This window comes from Staurois parvus, unplaced genomic scaffold (assembly GCF_062004578.1).
Source record: "Staurois parvus isolate SC_StPar_1 unplaced genomic scaffold, SC_StPar_1.0 ptg000145l, whole genome shotgun sequence".
NCBI lineage: Eukaryota > Metazoa > Chordata > Amphibia > Anura > Ranidae > Staurois > Staurois parvus.
The window spans coordinates 1,551,587-1,570,696 of record NW_028317941.1 but is presented as its reverse complement, the minus strand read 5'-3'; the positions used below and the strand labels follow the sequence as shown (position 1 = coordinate 1,570,696).

The following is a 19,110-nucleotide window of genomic DNA, read 5'->3' as shown; positions in this document are numbered from 1 at the left end:
GAGGCTAAAGATTCAGGTCCGGCTCAGGCTCCCCTGCTGGCGAGTCTATCCCTGTGGCCGGGCAGTGCAAGTTAGGTAAAGAAGGACCGGTGGCAAGATGGCAGAGTTTCAGCCTCGCAATGGTTGCTGTGTCTGAGGTTCAGCAGGCGCCTTGACCCTATGTTTCGAAGTCATGGGCAGGAGTTCTCCAAACCACAGGATTAGGTAATAGTAAAGAAAATAGGTAGTGGGGTGTCATTTCCCAGAAGAAGCAGGATTAATCTTGCACAGAGTTTTGAAGGAACTCGACAGGTAAGTTGTTCCAAACATCTTGGAGAATTTTCTACAGATCTTCTGGGGTTGAAGGCTGCCTCAAATCCTTTTGTCTGATCATGTAATCCATCCCAGACTCGATGTTGAGATCAGGGCTTTATGGGGGCCAAAAAACCACTTCCTTGATCTTTCTTACATTGAATGTTTGGGCTTGTTGCAAAATAAATTTGGGGTCAATCACATGCCTCCCTGATGGTTATGGTATGATCGATAATTATCTGCCTGTGTTTTCTCAGCATTGAGGACACCATTGATCCTGACAAAACTTAACAAGACCAGGTCTTATCTCTGCTAGAACTTTCAGATACATTTTTTTGTAGCGGTTCAAGCAGTCCCTGAGAGCCAGGTGCTCTTTTAAAAATTTAGTGGCCAAAATGTCCAACAAAAGGTACTCTAGTGAAAAGGCCTACAGGATTCTGACCATGTCAGATGAGAGTGAAGGTAAATCCTCACTGACAAAATTTGCCTCAGAATACGTACCTGTAGAGAGCAGCGAAAACAGATAGCTCAGATGACGGAGAAGAGGTCCCTGCTAAGGTCAGGCATACCCGATCCCATGCCCAGGTTGCTGAGGAGTTAGAATTGCATGATGATTCTCATATGCAGTAGAGTGCCAGCACTGCCTTTTGGTGAACTGGCAAGCACCAGCAGCCTAGTACATCCTGGTCCTTTACATACCAGCACTGCAGTATTACTTTATGACGTGGCGAGTCCCATAAGTGCAGTACAAGCTGGTGAGTTGGCTAGCACAAGTAGTATCCCACCGCCACCAAAAATTCTAACACAGGACCATAGAGCTCATAGTGTCGTTCCAGATGTGCTTGCAAATCTTGATTGACAGCCCACAAATTCTGCACCCCCCAACCCAGAATTCAGGTGAAAACAGCAAATGTAACTACTCCCCTTGATTTTTGGAGCTGTTTTTTACCAAAGATCTGTATAGATTGATTGTGGACCAAAGCTATTTATATGCACAGAAATGTATCGCTGCCAACCCACGGTTTCCGAATTTAAAGTTTTTTTTAAGGCCTAATCCTCAACATGGGCATTACTGAAAAGAATGAGTTGTGGTCATATTGGTCCACAGACCCGATTCATCATATGCTTGTGTTCTCTGCTGCCATGGCCACACATAGATATAAGAATATAATGTGATTTATGCTTTTCAGCGACAAAACATTCTGACGTCCTCGGGGTGACCCTGAATATTATAGGCTCCACAAAATTCAGCTCCTCATAAATCACTTTAACCATAAATTTGCAGATGTATATGCCCCAACAAAGCATCTGCATTGATGAGTCCCTAATTAACTTTTCTGCCTGTCTTGCATTCATACAGTTTCTCCCCAGCAAGCGTGCCAGATATGGGGTCAAAATGTGAGAGAGCAAATTTTCAGATTTACGAGGGAAAAGATAGTCAAGTGGAGCTCCTAGGATGCAGACTACATGGGGAGCAGTGGCAAGGTAGTTTGGCACTTGGTGTCATCCTTTTTCCATATGGGTACCACTTATATGTGGACAATTTTTATACATGCGTGCCACTATTTAGACATTTGTACAATCTTGGAATTGGCTTATATGGCACCGTGTAACCTAATTGCTGGGGCTTCCCCCAACGGCTTGTCAATACCCAACTTAGAAAGGGAGAGAAAGCCTGCTTGAAAAAAGATGAATTGCTCTCTGTGAAGTGGAAGGACAAACGGGATGTTTTCATCCTGTCTTTCATTCACGCAGACACGACAGTCCAAATTTGCATAGCAAATGGTGCTGTTGAGAAGCCCCTCTGTGTCCACAACTATAACCTTAACATAGGAGGGGTGGACTTCAACGACCAAATGATGAAGCCGTACTTAGTTTCTCGTTAAGCCTAACGATGCTACAAAAAGTGTCTGTATATTTCTTTCAATTGGCTCTGTACAAAGCTTTTGTGCTTTATAGAAAAACTGGACAAAGTGGATCCTTCCTAAAAAATTCAGGAAGTGATCATCATGGCCCTTTTGTATCCAGAAGGTGCTGTGGCCCAAACCCCCAACCCAAATGCGGTGAGCCAGCTACATGAGAGGCATTTTCTAGATGCCATTCTTGGTACTCAAACCTAAAAGTCACCCAAAAAAAGATGTATCTGTAGCAGACGTGGAATTAGACGTGACACCTGCTTTTTCTGTCCCTCCTTTCCTGGCCAACCTGGTCTTTGGACTGCTCTCATAAATACCAAACCCTAGTGGAGTATTAGTATAGGGTACAGCATGGCACAGTATAGGGTACATATTTACACAGGGTCTAGAAAGATGTTAGGTAGTCAGGAAACTGGCTATTGCATTTTGAGAGACCCTAAAATCTGGAAAGTTTACAGTTTAAAAAAAAAAATAATATATATATATATATATAAAAATAAAAAAGCCAACAATAGTTGTTTTATTGAGTCACTGTTTTATTGTTTTTATTATTATATCTTTTATTAATTTTAATTAACATACATTATTTCACATTATAGAAGAGCCCACCCACCCTCTCCTCCCCGGTCACCTTAACCTTCAATTAACCTCGTTCCTTTCCTTCGTTTACCGCAGACTTTCCCTTCCCTTTCAACTTCCTTCCTCTTCTTTCTTATTCCCCTTCATCCCTTTCCTTCACTTTCCTTTCAATTCTGCATAACTATTAGTTGTTTTATAAATTATCCACTCTTCCCATGTTTTTATAAATTCTTTGGTTTTATCTTCTCCAATATGGTAAAGTTCCTCCATCCTATACACATATTCCACTCTGCTAAACCAATCTTTTATTTTATGGGTTTTCTTACTCTGCCAAAATTTCAGAGTCAACCCTTTAGCTGCATTTATTAAGTGAAATATTAACGTATTCTTATATTGCTTCACCGTGAAGTCTCTTTTATGAAATATACACATCCAAGGGTTATTTGGTATTCTTGTTCCTGTTATCACCTGAATTTGTTGAATTATTCCTTGCTAAATATCTTGAATATTAGGGCAATCCCACCATATATGTGCCATGGTTCCTTCAAACCCACATCCCCTCCAACATAGCAGTGAATTTTGTGATCATTGTTTATCTGCTACACTCGGTGTACAGTACCATCTTCCTAGACATTTATAGTTTATCTCTGCTATATTCAAATTTACAGCATTATGGGCCAATCTAAATATTTTCTTCTTATCATGCTCTTCTAATTTTGTTCCAAGCTCTTTTTCCCATTTCTCATTATACAGCGGACAGACAGCTCCTGCAATATTATTAAGAATCTTATAAATACAAGAAGTTGTATGTTTACATTTCGTCTCCTGACTAAACAATCATTCCAGAGGAAACATACTGTCCACCGTCCTTAATGGTTGCGGAAGAGCTGATACAAAATGCCTCAGTTGATGGTACCGCCACACATCTAACCTAAAAAACAAATTATCTTTTAATTCTAAAAAAGAAAGCAACTCCCCCTTTTCCGTGATATCCTTCAAACATGCATTTTTATTTTTTATCCAGTTACCTGCAATGTCTTCCTTCCCTGGTGGGAAAAAATCTGTTCCCTCCAGTGGAATTAATAGTGAATTATATTCCCATCCCATTCGCTTATGTAATCTATCCCATTCTCTTAAAACATTCCATGTTAAAATACTTATGTTTTCCGAAAAAGTTTGGTATTGTTGTGAAAGCCATGTTATCTTATCTAACTGTGACCCACTTATGCAGGCCATAGACGGGTCATTTATCGGCAGAATTTTCGTCTGCACGAATAATCGGCCGATGTTCACGCCGTTAGTGGGGCCAGCCCGTCGGCCGTTTTTCGCGGGTCTTCTCATTTAGTTTTATCGGTCACGCTGGATAATCCACGAAAAACATTGGTGGCAGCATCGGCAACGATCAATTTTTCCTTTATCGGATGAAAATTCGGCCGATAAATGGCCCGTCTATGGCCTGCAATAGTATATTTTCTATTTTTACCCATATCTTCTCCGGTGTATTGTAAATCAACTCAATCATACGTGAAATCAGTACAGCGTGATAATACCTCTTAAAATCCGGCACGCCTAAACCACCATTAACCTTATCTCTACATAATACTTCAAAACTAACCCTTGATTTTTTATTTGACCAAGGGAATTTACTTATCATTTTTCTTATGGTCTTATAAAAGGTAAATATATTGGAAGCATATGGAACTTATGCAGGATTTTCAGAACTATAACCATTTTTATAATATTTATGCGGCCCAACCACGAGAGTACCCCTACAGACATTTTCCTCAATCCTTCCTTAACTTAAGGGAAGGCTTCCTGCAAGTTCTGTTTTTCTAACTTTGAGACTGAAATATTCAATATCTCTGATTTTGAGGGATTGTTCTTTAAATTTGACAGTTCACCATGGTATTTAAAATTTTCATTAGATTGGGTAATGTTACTCTAGGGTTGGTGACATAGAATAACATGTCATCTGCATAAGCCGCAACCTTATGTTCTTCCTTCCCAATCATAACTCCTTTTACATCTAAAGACTTTCGAAAGGTCGCCAGAAGTGGGTTCAGTTAGATAACAAAAAGTAGTGGTGACAAAGGGCAACCCTGCCTTGTCCCATTATACATTTTGAAGAATTGTGATAATGAACCATTAACCTTCACTGCGGCTGAAGGAAAGCTGTACAATTTTTTTTATCCACTGCATCATCTTATATCCAATACCCAATGCTTCTAGTGTGCTCATCGTGAACCCCCAATCTATCCTGTCAAAGGCTTTTTCGGCATTGATCGACATTATCAACGCCAAAACTCTCTCTTTCTTACTTTTTTGCAAAAGGAGCAATGAGCTTAATCCGTTGTCTCTTCCTTCCCTCCCTGGTACAAATCCTACTTGATCGATATGTATCAAATCCGCCATTAGATCCTTCATACTAAATATATCAAAAAAGACTTTTCTTTTTACAAATACAATCTACATACAGAAGTGTCCAATATAAAAATTTAATGTCCCCAATGTTCTAAACACCATCCGTGAAACAATCTTTTTCTTCTTTCAAAAGTTATTCTCAATTCAGGAAGCCTCCAGTAATCACATACCTCAAAAAAACAAAAACTCAAAATAGTGTCATATCCTTTATACAATTAAAATATGCACCCCACACTGTGCAAAAAAAAAATAATTATAAAAGTATAGATATAGATGCGTTGAACTGCACACGCACATATATTCCATAACCTTAGATATTTAATCAAACTTTTCAATGTGAAACACTCCAAAATGTGTACACTCCAACAAATCAGTGAAGCATTCCTGTGTATATCACCACACTATATTCAACTGTGCTCAAAAACCACTCCAACTCGTGCAGCAATGAATAATTACCCTCTGGGTATATCAGAAAGGCATATCACAAGACTGGGATAATCTCTTTCTTCAGGATCTACCCATCTTTTCCTCCAATTTCCTCATGGATAAATCAGTAGTTAGATAAGGTAAATTCAATACAGTACAAATTTATTCAGCAACTTACATCAAGGATTGAGAAAAGCAGCTCCTCACATTAGAGACAGGGTATATGGACAAAGCTAGGGAACAATAACCGCATGTTCCCTCTTCCAAAATGGCCGTGATCGCACTTCCGGTTTGACGTCGATGCGTCAGACGTCACGTGTCCCTATAGGACATAAGCTGTTTTTGAAACTTCAATAGCTCAGCGTAAAACCATCTGGTCCCGGGCTTTTTCCTGTTGCTGTACTTCTCAGTACCTTACTTAGTTCTTCATGGGAGATTCATTTTTCTAATGCTAAAAATCTCTCTTCTTCTATCCTGGGCAATCCCGCTTCTTTTAAATATTGCTGCCTCTTTCTTTCTCTTTCCCCCTCTTTTTCTTTCGGGTTACTGGGTTTTAAATCATATAACTTACTATAATACTTTTGGAACGTTTTAGCTATATTAGTGGTTGAATAAACCATTTCTCCATTTTCATTTGTTGTGTTCTCTATATAATTCCTTGATTTCCTTTCTCTTATGCTTCTCATCAGATATTTTCCTGGTTTATTGCCCCACTGATACCTTTCTTTATCCACTCTATTGAAAACTCTTCTAGTATCTTGTTCCATGGTGTCTTTCATTTCTTCTCTCTTCAAAATTATCTTCTGTTGTGTCCCTACATCTATTTTCTTTTTATGTGGTTGTTCTAAATCATATAATTCTTTAGTTAGCAATTTTATTTTCTTCTCCCTTTCTTTTTTTGAGCTGCTATCAAGATCAAAATGCCCCTAATATACACCTTATGAGCTTACCAGATAGTCGCCAGAGATATCCGTTCCGTTTCATTGAGTGTAAAGAATTGCTCAATCTCTCACCCTAATCTTAAGACCTCTGGGTCTTGAATTAGTGTTTCATTTAATTTCCATGTGTTACTTTTATTTTCTTCCTTTCTCCATTTTAATTTTACTATGACAGGTGCATGATTTAATAACGACTTTACTTCGATCTTAGAATTTACCAGAGATTCCAAGTATCTATGTTCTATCAAGAAGGTATAGTCTCTGTCCCTTGGATGTTTAATTCGCCATGCATCCATCAATTGACATCAATACAACCTTTTTTTGATTGATTTTAGACTATTGCCTCCGTCCCTCCGTGCACATGAAGATGTATCCAGCCACGGATCCGTACAAAAATTTAAATCTCCTGCCACAATCAATTGACCCTTCTTAAAATCTATAAGCCTTCTCATTAATTCCTCCAAATAGGCCATCAGATTTCTATTAGGACAATAGATATTGGCAAGAGTGCATTCAACTCCCTGCAATTTCCCTTTCATACACAAATACCGACCTTCTGGGTCAACCATTCTATCATCTACCGTAAAACTAAAACTTTTTGCTATGCCAATTGCCACCCCTTTTGCTCATTTAATGGGTGAGTCCGCATAGAACCATGAAGGATAGTATTTAGAAAATAGCTGGGTCTTTGTATCTTGGGATAAATGTGTTTCCTGTAGGAACACCACATCTGCCGAGTACTGATGAATTTCCTTAAGGATCTTATATATTTTAGTCGTGGGGTTCAAGCCGGTAACATTATATGTTATAAAGTTACATACATTCATCACCTTTCTTCAAATGATCTCCCTCTAGAACCATAACACAGAGAAGAAGCAAATATATACAAATTAGAAGAGGAATTTCTTCTAGGTGACCTTTACCTTCCTACTCCCCCCCTCTTCTACCCCCATCCCCCCCTCAATCCCTTTTCCTCTACGCCCTCCCTCCCTTAACCCCTTGGCCCATATTCTAGCCTGAAAATCTGTTGTGACTAATTTCACTTTAGATTCCTATTTGGGACAGGACTCAGATCCCTGACACCCAGCTATACCAGTATTTCAAACTAACCCATCTCTTATTTAAGTATCCTGATGTCTCTCATAGATTAAAAAACAATAAACAGTGAAGAGTGGAGGGGGGGAAAAAAGGAAAGAAGGGGTCTTTCCCCTCCTTTCTCCCTTCACCCTCGCCCCCCCCCCCCCCCCCTCCCCTTCTACAACAACCTTTATGTCTCGAACAGTTGAAGGAAGAAGAAAAATAAAAACTCCCTCTGAAAAACACCAGACTAAAAAACACCTTCTGAAAAACACTGAAAAAAAACGCCCTCTGAAAAACACCGGACTAAAAAAAGCCCTTTGAAAAACACCAGACTAAAAAGAAACGCCCTCTGAAAAACACCAGACTAAAAAACGCCTCAGAAAAACATGACTAAATTTTCCTCTACTTACTTTCTATTTTGAAACCCGTTGCCACCCCTTTTCCTTTAATTCTACAGTCTTTTTGGTCTCTTCGGACCAACCTGGAATGTCTATTATCTGAAAGTCCAGTCTTTCACAAAAGAGCTTTAAGTCTTCTGGAAACCTTAACCTTGCTGACTGTCCGTCTTTCATCCGTTCAAGCATGCTGGGAAGCCCCAGCTGTATCTAACATTCCCCTTGCGCATCAACTCTAATAATGGTTTCAATACTCTCCTACTAGCTAAGGTCTCTGGTGCTATGTCCGCAAACATTTGCAAACTCCTCGCTCTTTTATTTCTGGAATTCCGCGTAACTTCTTCTATATGTTAGTTTTGACGTCATAATGATGAAAAGCACAATTATGTCTCTAGGGACTTCTGGAGCTATTCCTGGGGATCGTTTAATCCTGTGGACTCTGTGTACCTTCAGTTGTTCACTCAGTGATCCTCCCATTATTGGGTTAAATATTTTCATTGTTTCCTCCAATAAATCTTCTCCAGTTGTTACTTCTGGCAAGCCTCTAATCCTCAGGTTATTTCTTCTATCCCTATTCTCTAGATCTTCCATTCTATATGCCATCTTCCTTTGCTACTTACGCATATCCTCCATTTGCGTTTCCAACTTTATAATTACTCGTGCTTGTGTCTCCACTCTTTCCTTCATAGCCTCTAGCCAAGATAGAACTTGTCCCAGTTCATTATGTAGAGTTGCCATTTCATTCTTTATGGAGGTCTCTAATATCGCAAACATTTCTGCCATATCTGTTTTCGTAGGTATTTGCAGAGTTAGACCTTGTTCCTCCATGTCTCTAGAGTCCTCCTCGCTTCCCATATTAATCAGTTCTTTAGATTGATCTGGATTTGATGATACTAGCGACAGTCTATTTTGATCTTCTTTGTTACTTCCCCGCTCATGTCGCCCCCTTGCTTGATTATGTCTCTCTGGAGTGTGACTCTCTGGATTTTTTCTTGTGGGGGCAGATATTTTTTGATCAAGCTCATTTGGGGGGTTTTGATCCTTCTCCTTTAGCCAATCTACTCTTCATATTAATACACTGTTGCTAATACTTTTCTTTTGTTTTTACGTCCCTATAACGTAATTTACCTTTTTCTTCTCTTTTTTCCCTCCTTCCTCTTTCCCTTTAAATTGTTCAGATTAAATCATAAAGTCCAAACGAATATTCACCAACTATGAAAAGAACAACATTGTCAGGGACCATCGCGACGCATGGGTCTACACATGCGTAGGTGTCTGTCAAGACATGCAGGCAGCAGGGCACTAGGACCCAGGCGCACCCGTCGTCTATGACAGTACTGGGCAGGCTCTAGGACCTAGGCTGCGCCTGTCAGGTGCAGGGCGGGCTACTTAAACCAGCCCTGCACAGACACTTGTTGCCGAATGGTCTTTGCGTATCCTGTTGCCTGTGTTGTGAGTACTCTGATCTGGATTGTCTGACCTTGTTGCCTTCTCCTGTCCTGACCCCTTGGCTTGCCTGACTCTGCTCCTGGATGCTCCCTTATAGATCTGATCTTCTGGTATTGACCCTGCGTGTGACCCGACTATCCCTTGCCTACCGTCTTGTACCGCACCGACCCGCTAGTTACCGACACAGCCTGTTTGAATCTGATCTTGCTCATCCATCCATCCCTCAGGGATCCCCGGGCTCCCTCACATCAGACTCTTAACCCACAGGAGCCTCTGGCAGACTCCTCTACCTCTGGTAGAGATACCCGGTAGCTGCGACCTGGTCCCGGAGCTCTCCAAGTCCATCCCCACCATCAGGGGCCCTGGTGAACAAGTGTTCCGGTACTTAGACTCTGCACTCTGGGGAGGCTCTATCAGGGGACTGATAGAGGTGCTGTCAGGTGGTCCGTTACAAACATATCGGAATCTGCCTCTTCTTTTCTTCCGAACCCTCTCGGGTGATCTCCTCCTTAACTTGTTGCTTTGCCCAGGACCCCACATGTAGCTTCTTAATACGTCCTGACATCTACTTCTCATTTATAAGTAAGCTGTGTCAATTAAAATGTCAAAAGGCAGGTGTCATTACTCACTGGGTCGCTGGTCTCTTTGATTGTAAGGGGGTCACTATCCATGGGGGGCTGACTGACTTCTAATGGTTTTCTCTGCGATCTCCGCTCCTCCGCTGTGCACATAGCGCTCACCGCCAGAGCTGCATCTTTCACTGTTCCTGAGCCTAGCACCGGTCTCCTCTCCTCTCCGATGGTCAGCATGCAGCAGTTCCCAGGATGCACCCCTTTGGTCATGTGGATGCATCCGGCGCCCTCGGCTCCAATTACCTCATCCAGCCAAGCAGAGCTATAGCCAGCATCAAACCATTATTTTTTCCTCCCCGGTCGGCAGTCAGCACAACCAGAGCCCACACAGGAGGCTGACAAGAGGCAGGTGAGAGGGGATCAAAGAGCTCTCCAAAGTTCAGCTGGATACTGCCCAGCATCATGTTCCGGCCCCTCCCCCCTCATTACTGTTTTATTGTTGACCTTTGTTATTTTCTTTGCAGGAATGCCACTCAGCTGCAGCACCAATCTGTTTATTCTGACAGCAACAGGGTGTGCTCTAGAATATATGTCAGAGTGTGCAGCACTGCTGGATGAGATTTATCATCTGCAGTTAAAAAAAGAAGATATATGCCCAAGCAGGGAGGCCTGGGGTGGTCAGCGGGTGGATTGCTCTTATGCTTCGGCCCTCTCACATTGACTCTCTCAAAATATCTTGTCATTCGTGGAATGTTCCAAGAGGCAGACTGTCTGCGGTGTATGCATCTCTCACTGAGCCGACATCTACGCTTCCCTATAGGACTCAATGAGAACAAAAACTGAACCTTACTTTTGATTTGTCTGAATGGCAAGATATTGCTTACGCTCTATCCAAGGTATCTATCAATACGATATTGATATAAGCTAACTACAGTATAAAACGCTTTTATGTTGGTATCTGGTTCTCACTTGTGTCGCAAAAATGCATCCGTCCACATTGCCCAATTGTTTTCGGCATTGTGGCCAACTGGGAACGATGCACCATATCTAATGACAATGCCCTGTAGTCATTAGATTTTGGATTCCGATGGTTAATTTTATTCAGTGACAGTGTGAATATCCATAGATCCCTGGAACCGACACCCTTTCAGAAATTCCCTGATGAGGTCCCTAAAATGTCGGTGAAAATGTTGGCGAAATTGATCTTATACATGTTTATGGCAGCAAGAATCACTATAGCTAAATAATGGAAACAGTCGGTGGTAAGGCTAAACTAAACAGGATTATGGTCAATGGTAGACTCATCTGCATCCTTCATAGCAATACTAGGAAATTTTATAGAACTTGGGATTTGTGGATCTGCTATATAATGGTTCCTTAGAGAGTCCTGGGTTGATCCTCTTTTTGTTTTTGACTCTGGATTTTTTTTTAAATCTCTCTTTTCTCTTACCTTTTCCTTTCTTTTCTCTTCTTACATTAAGTAAGTTGATTGCAGAGATCTCTGAAGCTTTTGTGGCTCGAGGCCCATTTATATTCTCAGAGTTAGTGAACAGTGGTTCCTCCCCTACCCTTTATCCTCCTCCCCCTATCCTCCTCTCCTTCCCCCTATTTTTTCCCCACTGTGCAATTGTTAATGCAACTTTATATGCTGTTGAAAACATGATGTTTTTTGCCATCAGTTATTCTATTTCTGGTCCCTGGTGGGCTGGGTTTGAATTTTTAGTTTATTGATGATTGCCATTATCTCTAATTCACATAATATTAATGTCTGAAATCCTAATAATTTGACTGCTTATCTGATAATGGCTCATTTTAAAATTGTTAATTGGATGTGGACTTTTGATTCTCTGTCATAATGATACTCTGTGAAATGACCTCTGTTTGACTGTACTATTTATTATTTTGCAATCTCTTAATAAAAACATTGATATATAAAGGGGTCATTGGATTTCGGGCTCCTGTATGCAGCTAGGCTCCCAAAACGTCTTCAACATGTGGTATCCCCATACTCAGGAGAAGCCGCAAATATATTTTGGGGTGTAATTCCACATATACCCATGGCATGTGTGACCGATGTATCATTTAAGTGGCAACTTTGTGTTTAAAAACAAAAAGAATTGTTATTCTCCAAAAACTTGTGGTAAAAAATAAAATATTCCATTGACTCAGCATGCCTCTCAGCAAATAGTTTGGGGTGTCTACTTTCCAAAAAGGGGAGGTGGGGGGGGGCGTGTTGTGCTATCCTGGCATTTCAGAGCCTCTGAAACTGTGATAGGTAGTAAGGAAGTGAAATTAGGAAATTACGCACCATCAGGCTCCCAGCTAGGCTCCCAAAAAGTCTCACACATGTGGTATCCCCATTCTTGAGAGAAGTAGCACAATATATTTTGAGGTGTAATTCCAAATATACCCATGGCATGTGTAAGCAATATACCATTTAAATGACAACTTTGTGTAAAAAAAAATATATATTTTTATTGCAATTTTCCAAAAACTTACGTAAAAAAAAATCTGCCAAGGACTCAACATGCCTCTCAGGAAATAGCTTAGGGTGTCTACTTTCCGAAAATGCGTCATTTGGGGGGTGTTTGTACTGCCCTGGCATTTTAGCACCTCAAGAAATATGATAGGCAGTCAGAAAGTAGAAGCTGAGTAAATTCCAGTATATATATTCTATACAATAGTTTGTAGACGCTATAACTTTCACACAAACCAATTAGCATACACTTACTGGGATTTTTTTTAACCAAAAACATGTAGCAGAATACATTTTGGCATACATTTATAAGGAAATTTAAGTTTATTGGATATTTTTTATAGTAGAAAATGTCTTCTTTTTCTTTCAAAATGTTTAATTTACAGTTGTGACCAAAATTATTCAACCCCCAATGCTGTAAAGGGGTTTAGGGACTATAGTGTACATTTGGAATTGTATTCAGAATCAAATCCTACAAGGACGTTGTAACTACCCAAATGCAACTAAAATGACATCAATTGTTTATGTAATACAGTAGTAAATGGTTCTTATGTGGTTTCTTCATTGCCACAATTATTCAACCCCTTAAAGACTACCACTCTGAAGAACAGAGGTTCATACAGGTGCTTTCCATCAGGTATTGAAAACACCTGTGGATGTCACCGAGCAGCAATCAAGCATAATAAGCACCAATTAGGCAGCTTTAAAATGACTGTGATACTCAGCTCCTTCTAGACATTTACTGGTGTGGTTACAAACATGGTGAAGGCAAGAGAATGGTCCAGGAAGACAAGAGAAGAGGTGATTTCTCTTCACAGGAAGGGCAATGGCTATAAGAAGATTGCAAAGATGTTAAACATACCAAGAGACACCTTAGGAAGCATCATTCGCAAATTCAAGGCAAAGGGCACTGTTGAAACGCTACCTGGTCGTGGCAGAAAGAAGATGCTGACTTCGACTGCTGTGCGCTACCTGAAGCGTAGAGTGGAGAGAAGTCCCCGTGTGACTGCTGAGGAACTGAGAAAAGATTTGTCAGATGTGGGTACAGAAGTTTCAGCCCAGACAATAAGACGCACACTGCGTAATGAAGGCCTCCGTGCCAGAACTCCCAGGCGTACCCCCTTGCTGTCTCCAAAGAATAAGAAGAGTCGACTGCAGTATGCCAAAAGCCATGTGGACAAACCACAAAAGTTGTGGGATAGTGTTCTGTGGACTGATGAAACAAAATTAGAACTGTTTGGGCCCATGGATCAACGCTATGTTTGGAGGAGGAAGAACAAGGCCTATGATGAAAAGAACACCTTGCCTACTGTGAAGCATGGTGGAGGGTCAATCATGCTTTGGGGCTGTTTTGCTTCTGCAGGTACAGGGAAGCTTCAGCGTGTGCAAGGTACCATGAATTCTCTTCAGTACCAGGAGATATTGGATGGAAACGTGATGCAGTCCGTCACACACCTGAGGCTTGGGAGACGTTGGACCTTTCAACAGGACAATGATCCCAAGCATACCTCCAAGTCCACTAGAGCATGGTTGCAGAGGAAAGGCTGGAACATTTTGGAGTGGCCATCGCAGTCACCAGACTTAAATCCGATTGAGAACCTCTGGTGGGACTTAAAGAAAGCAGTTGCAGTGCGCAAGCCTAAGAATGTGACTGAACTGGAGGCCTTTGCCCATGAAGAATGGGCGAAGATACCCGTAGATCGCTGCAAGACACTTGTGTCAAGCTATGCTTCACGTTTAAAAGCTGTTATAACTGTAAAAGGATGCTGTACTAAGTACTAAGATTGAATGTCACTTGGGGGTTGAATAAAACTGATAATGCTGTGAGCACAGAAAAGACATTTGTGGTTATTTCATTATAACTGTTATGTTATATTTGTCTGACCTACAAGTGCCTCTTTAATGTAAATGTAAGCAAGATGACTGAATGATCAAAAGCAATGTCAAACTGGCCAAAACACTCAATTTCAGTGGGGGTTGAATAATTTTGGTCACAACTGTACATCACAAAAAATAAAAATCCTATTGGTGATCAAATACCAGCAAACGAAAGCTTTATTTGTGTGAAAAAAAGTAATAAATTTTGTTTAGGTACATCGTTGCATTACCAGTTGAAATAGCGCAGCGCCGAATAGTAAGAAATGGCCTAGTCAGGGAAAAGTCAGGTCACTTCATCATCAGTGCTGAAATGCTGATTTCTCTCTTGTGCAATTTCATGACAGGTTATGCATCGATTAAAGTGGCGCTCCACCCAAAAGGGGAAGTCCCGCTTTAAGCCTTTGTCCCCCGCTCCCCATTAAGGATTGGCACCTTTGGGGAGAGAGGAGAGGGGGTGGGTACCCAAATTTGACAGGTACCAGCTCCCACTTCCGCTGCGATCGCTATAGGAAGCGGAAGTTGTCCTCCTCCCCTCCCTCCCCATAGTCTTCAGGGACACGTGACGGGTCCCAGAAGACTACCGAGATACTCACAAAGCGCAGCACTTCTCACGCATGCGCAGTGGGCACCTGGCTGTGAAGCTACAAGCTGTCACAGCCGGGAGCCCACACTGAAGATGCCGGCGCCAGGGAGAGAAGATGGCCAATGAAACTAGCAGTGGTGAGGACACTGCTAGACCAGCGGACAGGTAAGTGTCTGTATTTTAAAAGTCAGCAGCTACAGTATTTGTTGCTGCTGAGTTTTATTTTATTTTTTTATCAGGTGGAACTCCGCTTTAACCAGGATCAGGCATTCCACATGCTGAATGCTCACAGGAATGACTACTGTGGGCTGGGAACCACCACGGCCGGGATTGTCATTGATGGACGTATGCCCATCTTTGACATCATTTCTTTACACAAGAAAGGTGAAGTCTACAAGAAGATCAGCAAAGATTTACTTATCAGTCAGAATACTGTAGCAAAAGTGATACAAAAATTTAACAAAGATGGAACTGCAACCATCTCACAGAGACGTTCAGACCATCCATGGAAGTTAACACCTCAACGGGAGCATATTCTGATGAGATGGATTGAAGAAAATCGACATGGAAGTTCACTGCAGTTAGCTAAAGAAGTAGAAAGCCAAACTGGGGTGATTTTTTTCCCATGAAACAATATGGCATACACTGCAGAGGAATGACATGCATGGGTGTTGTCCAAGAAGGAAGCCTCTCCTAAAGCCCATGCAAAAAAATTCCCACCTAGCATTTGCCAGGGCCCGTGCTGAAACAGAAGACAATTACTGGGACTCTGGAGTGATGAGACCAAGATAAATGTTTGTGGAACTGATGGCTTCAAAACTGTATGGCGTCACAAAGGTGAGGAGAACAAAGAAAAATGCATGGTACCTATAGTGAAACATGGTGGTGGCAGTGTCCTTCTGTGGGGCTGCATTAGTGCTACTGGTGTTGGTGAGCTGCATTTCATTGATGGTATCATGAATTCACAGAGGTACTGCTCTATTTTGAAAGAGAAGATGCTACCATCACTCCGTGCCCTTCTTCGTCGTGCACTTTTACAACATGACAATGACCCAAAACACACATCTAAGGCCACTGTTGCATTTCTGAAGAAAAACAGGGTGAAAGTGATTCAGTGGCTAAGTCTGTCTCCTGATCTGAACTTAATTGAACACCTATAGGGAATTCTGAAGAGACAAATTGAGCATCACTCTCCATCTAGCATCCAGGCTCTACGAAGTCGTTCTTGAAGAATGGAAAAAAACAGATGTTGCAATATGTCGCCAATTTGTTCATTCCATCCCTAGAAGACTTGGTGCTGTCCTTACAAATCATGGAGGTCATACAAAATACTAGATGTAGTAGTTTTTGTTTTGCGGTGTATTCATTTTTGCATAAACTAATTTGAGTAAAACTGAAGATTTTGTAATCTAAGTTATTTTATTAACCTTACTTTCATGTGATGAGCTAAACAAATGTTCTATAAAACTCAGTTTTGTCAAAACTTTGAAAATGATTCTTGTGTTCATTGAGATATTGATTAAAATCTTACTTTTCAAAAGGGGTGTACTCATTTATGCTGATAACTGTATGAATATATATATATATATATATATATATATATATATATATATATATACACACACACAAATACATACTGTATACATACACACACATTTTTTTCACACCATACTTCCCCAATACTATACAGCTCCTTGAAAAAGTATTCATAACTCTTGAAATTTTCCACATTTTGTCATGTTACAACGAAAAATGTAAATGTATTTTATTGGGATTTTATGTGATTGTAGACCAACACACAGTGGCAGATAATTGTGAAGTGGAAGGAAAATGATAAAGGGTTTTCAAAATGTTTTTCAAATAAATATCTGAAAACCGTACATTTGTATTCAGCCCCCCTGAGTCAATACTTTGTAGAACCACCTTTCACTGCAATTACAGCTGCAAGTCTTTTTGAGTATATCTGTATCAGCGTTGGATGGAAAGCGTCTTAACAGCAATTTTCAAGTCTTGCTACAGATTCTCAATTGGATTTAGGTCTGGACTTTGACTGGGCCATTCTAACACATGAATAAGCTTTAATCTAAACCATTTCATTGAAGCTCTGGCTGCATGTTTATGGTTCTTGTCCTGCTGGAAGGTGAACTTCTGCCCCAGTCTCAAGTCTTGTGCAGACTCTAACAGGTTTTCTTCTAAGATTGCCCTATATTTAGCTCCATCCATCTTCCCATCAACTATGACCAGCTTCCCTGTCCCTGCTGAAGAAAAGCATCCCTACAACATGATGCTGCCACCACGTTTCACGGTGGGGATGGTGTGTTCAGTGTTAGTTTTCCGCCACACATAGCGTTTTGCTTTTAGGGTAAAAAGTTCAATTTTGATCTGACCACAGCACCTACTTCCACATTTTCTGCCCCCCCCCCCCCCCACATGACTTCTAGCAAAATACAAACGGGACTTCTTATGGCTTTCTTTTAACAATGGCTCATTTCTTGCCACTCTTCCATGAAGGACAGATTTGTGAAGTGGATGACTAATGGTTGTTCTGTGGACAGATTCTCCTACCTGAGCTGTGGCACTCTGCAGCTCCTCCAGTTACTATGGGCCTCTTGGCTGCTTCTCTGATTAACGCTCTCCTTGCCCGGCCTGTCATTTTAGGTGGATGACCATGTCTTGGTAGGTTTGCAGTTGTGTTTTACTCTTTACACTTTCGGATGATGGATTGAAGAATGCTCTGTGAGATGTTCAAAGCTTAGGATATTTTTTTTATAACCCAACCCTGCTTTAAATGTCTCCACAATTTTATCCATGATCTGTCTGGTGTGTTCCTTGACCTTCATGATGCTGTTTGTTCACTAATGTTCTCTAACAAATCTCTGAGGGCCTCACAGAGCAGCTGTATTTATACTGAGAATAAATTACACACAGGTGGACTCTATTTACTAATTAGGTGACTTCTAAAGGCAACTGGTTCCACTAGATTTTAGTTAGGAGTATCAGAGTAAAGGGGGCTGAATACAAAGGCATGTCACACTTTTCAGATATTTATTTGTAAAATATTTTGAAAACCATTTATCATTTTCCTTCCACTTGACAATTATGTGACACTTTGTGTTGGTCTATCACATAAAATCCCAATAAAATACACTTACATTTTTGGTTGTAACATGACAAAATGAGGAAAATTTCAAGGGGTATGAATACTTTTTCAAGGCACTGTATTTCTATTGGTGCCAGCCATTGCACCTTTTTATATAGTTTTGTTTATACCTTTTCTAGTTTTCTCTTTTTGGGCCATATTGACATCTCACAATCTTTGGTCTTCTCCTTGTCACTTAGTGTATCATTTTTTTAATATACATTTTTATATTTTCATATTCTTTGGTTTATTATTTTTTACTATGTATGGTAATTTGTTCTGAAAAAATGATATGCCTATATTTTTTTAATTATGCCCGTTTTTCTAAATAATCATCAAAGGTTAAGTTTTATAAAGAACTCCCCCCGTTGTTCCCACTTAATTACCGACCCTTTTAAGTGTATATAAATCACTCTTTACACACTGCCAAGCTTGAAAATGGATCTATGTCTGAAAAGCAATGCTAGGCAACAAGTGATGCTTCTCGCACCTCTTAACACTTGTAAGAGTTCCACACTACATGCTTGCGGTACAACGTGCACTCAACAAGCTGGCGCTGGCTGCAGTTCCAGACCATAATCTCCATTGATCTCCCCTACCCACACTTAAGTGATACTGATCCTATTGTGGTCAGCTTACCCCTTCCTAGATTTCAGCAAAACTGTAAGTTAGATTTAAAATCCTGGACTTGTGCTTCTACGGGAACCAAGGCTGCTCGCCCATACACAGGCCTCCTCCTGCCTGTGACTCCAGCTGCAGCACTCTATTAACACCTCTAAGCCCTCTTTCAGCATAATACTGTAGAACTTCTCCAGAAGTAGTGAGTCCAAATATATTAATCATACATTCACTGCAATAGGGCTGCAGTATATTCTTTTAAAGCGTCAGGCATTTGTTTATAGATTTTGCACAACTGACTCATGAACCTGTTCCCACTCTGCTACCATCACCTTGACAGCTATGAAAA

At 40.8% G+C, this 19,110-nt stretch overlaps 1 protein-coding gene across 1 annotated transcript in view; it reads right to left on the bottom strand.

Annotated features, from left to right (window-relative positions):
- Positions 1-19,110, bottom strand: part of SPOCD1 (SPOC domain containing 1) — a 222,845-nt gene that overhangs the window by 8,827 nt on the left and 194,908 nt on the right. The window lies entirely within an intron of this gene.